Here is a 3,277-nt window from a genome sequence, read left to right as displayed (position 1 = left end):
TTTGAAAATGTTTGAAATATTTCAGGATATTTTAAAATATTGTAAGAAATTTTTAATAAATATCAATAAATTAAAAGAATTTTCAAGAAGATTAAAAAAGTCAAGATTATTTCTAAATATTTGAAATATTTTAGTGTATTTTAAAAGATTCTAATTTTTTTAAAATATCGATAATTTAAAGGAATTTTCAAGATTTTAGGGGATTTTTAAAAATTAAAAATAATTTTCAAGAGATTAAGCAAGTTTCTATGTACATGAAATGAGAAAAAATATTTAAGGGTATTGTAAAATAGTCTAAGAAATTTAAAATAAATATGAATAAATTAAAAGAATTTCAGAAGATTTAAAGATATTTTTAAAAATTAAAAAGAAGTTTCAAGAATGTTAAAAAAAATCAAGATTATTTGAAAATGTTTGAAATATTTCAGGATATTTTAAAATATTGTAAGAAATTTTTAATAAATATCAATAAATTAAAAGAATTTTCAAGAAGATTAAAAAAGTCTAGATTATTTCTAAATATTTGAAATATTTTAGTGTATTTTAAAAGATTCTAATTTTTTTTTTAATATCGATAATTTAAAGGAATTCTCAAGATTTTAGGGGATTTTTAAAAATTAAAAATAATTTTCAAGAGATTAAGCAAGTTTCAATGTACATGAAATGAGAAAAAATATTTAAGGGTATTGTAAAATAGTCTAAGAAATTTAAAATAAATATGAATAAATTAAAAGAATTTCAGATGATTTAAAGATATTTTTAAAAATTAAAAAGAAGTTTCAAGAATGTTAAAAAAAATCAAGATTATTTGAAAATGTTTGAAATATTTCAGGATATTTTAAAATATTGTAAGAAATTTTTAATAAATATCAATAAATTAAAAGAATTTTCAAGAAGATTAAAGAAATCAAGATTTTTTTCTAAATATTTGAAATATTTTAGTGTATTTTAAAAGATTCGAATTTTTTTTTAAATATCGACAATTTAAAGGAATTCTCAAGATTTTATGGTATTTTTAAAAATTAAAAAGAATTTTCAAGACGTCTAAAAAAATCAAGATCACTTTAAAAGATTGTCAATATTTAAAGGTTTTTTTAAAGTTTCGAAGAAATTCTTAATAAATATCAATAAATTAAAAGAATTTCAAAAGAATTAGGGATATTTTAAAAATTAAAAAGAAGTTTCAAGAATGTCTAAAAAATCAAGATTGTTTTAAAATATTTGAAATATTTAAAGGTTTTTTCAAAAGATTCTAAATTAAAAAAAAATAAATATCAATAAGTTAAAAGATTTTAGAAGAATTAGGTGTATTTTAAAAATTAAAAAGAATTTTCAAGAATTAAAAAAAAAATGATTATATCAAAATATTTGAAATATTTTAGTGTATTTTGAGAGATTTTAAAGTTTTAAAATAAATATCGATAATTTAAAGGAATTGTCCCGATTTTAGGTTATTTTTAATAATTAAAAAGAATTTTTAGGAAATTAATAAAGTTTCAAGGAACACAAAATGATTCTAAAGATTACAGGGTAGTTTAAAATATTCTAAAAAATTTTGAATAAATATCAATAAAGTAAAAGAATTTAAGAAGATTTAAGCATATTCATAAAAATTAAAAAGGAATTTTCAAGCAGATTTACAAAAATCAAGATCATTTAAAATATTTGAAATTTTTTAATGTATTTAAAAGAAAAAATATTCCAAATATTTTAGGGTATTTTTTAAAAATTTCAAAATTTTGAAAAGATTTGTAATATTTTTGTAATATTTTAAAAGATTCCAAGAAATGTTCAGTTAATTTTAATAAATTCAAGGCATTTGAAAGAATTTAGGGTGTTTTAAAATATCCCACGAATTTTTTATGCATTTCAATCATTTAAAGGAATTTCAAATTTTTAAAAAGATTTTAGGGTATTTTTTTTTAGAAATTCTGAAGAATTTTCGAAACTTTAAAAAATTTTGAGATATTTAAAAAGATTCCAAGGAATTTTCAGTTAATTTTAATAAATTTAAATAAAAATGTTTAATATTTTAGGGTATTTTAATATATCCCAGGAGTTTTTAACAGATTTCGATAATTCGAAGGAATTAAACAATTTTCTTATGATTTTAGGTTCTTTTTAGAAGTTAAAAGGACTTTAAAGATATTTAAAAAGTTTAAAGTATTGCAAAAAAATTAAAAATATTTTAGGGTATTTCAAAAGGTTCCTAGAAATTCTTAATAAATTTAAATAATTTGGAATTTCAAAGGATTTTAGGATATTTTCAAAAAATTGAAAAGAATCTTTGAGAAGTTTAAAAAGTTTCAAGAAATTTAAAAAGATTGGACATATTTTATAGTATTTTAAAAGATTTTAAGAAAATTTTTAATATATTCATGTAATTTGAAATAATGTTTAAAAACTCCAAGGAATTCAACAGCTTTCAAAAGTTTTGACGGGTTTTCAGATATTTGAAAGGATTTGAAATATTTTGGGATATTTTGCAAGACTCCAAGGTTCAAGATTATTAAAAAATATTTGCAATATTTTAGCGTACTTTAAAAGATTCTAAGAAATGTTTAATAAATATTAATAAATTAAAAGGAATTCACAAGATTTTAGATTATTTTTAAAAATTAAAAAGAATTTTCAGTGGATTAAAAAATTTTCAAGGAATATTGAAATGATTTGAAATATTTCAGGGTATCTTAAAAGATTCTAATTAATTTTTAATAAATTTCAATAATTTTATGGAATTTCAAAAGATTTAAATGTATTTAAAAAAAAAAATTGAAAATATTTTAGGGTCTATTTTAGAAATTTCAAGGAATTTTCCAAACTTTGAAAAGATTTGTAATATTTATTTATTTTTTAATTTAAAAAAATTTTCAAGAATTTTAAAAATATTAAAAATATTTAAAAGTATTTTAAAATATGTCAGGAATTTTGATAAAATTTCGATAATTCGAAGGAATTAAACATTTTTCTCAAGTGTTTAGGGTTTTTTTTTAAGTTAAAAGGAAATAAAAGAGATTTAAGAAGTTTCAAGGATTTCGAAAAGAATAAAAAATATTTTAGGCTATTTTAAAAGATTTCTCTGAGACTCTGAGAACAATTTTCGGTCCTCGTCTGCGATCTCCGAAGGTAGGAAAACCGACGTCGTGGTGTCTAGTATTTTTCTGAGATTAGAGATTTTTTTTCTTTTGGGTTAAAAAGAAATAGATTTAGAGTTGAAAATAAAAATAGAGAGAATTTAATTTTTATTTGGAACGGGATTTTCGAAAAGACCTGTAAT

At 18.4% G+C, this 3,277-nt stretch overlaps 1 protein-coding gene across 3 annotated transcripts in view; it reads right to left on the bottom strand.

The window, feature by feature from the left end:
• The window catches only part of LOC117169696, a 27,539-nt gene that overhangs the window by 6,412 nt on the left and 17,850 nt on the right, over positions 1 to 3,277 (bottom strand). The gene's annotated exons all lie outside the window — the stretch shown is intronic.

This window comes from Belonocnema kinseyi, chromosome 3 (assembly GCF_010883055.1).
Source record: "Belonocnema kinseyi isolate 2016_QV_RU_SX_M_011 chromosome 3, B_treatae_v1, whole genome shotgun sequence".
NCBI classification, from domain to species: domain Eukaryota; kingdom Metazoa; phylum Arthropoda; class Insecta; order Hymenoptera; family Cynipidae; genus Belonocnema; species Belonocnema kinseyi.
This window is presented reverse-complemented; position numbering and strand designations above follow the sequence as displayed.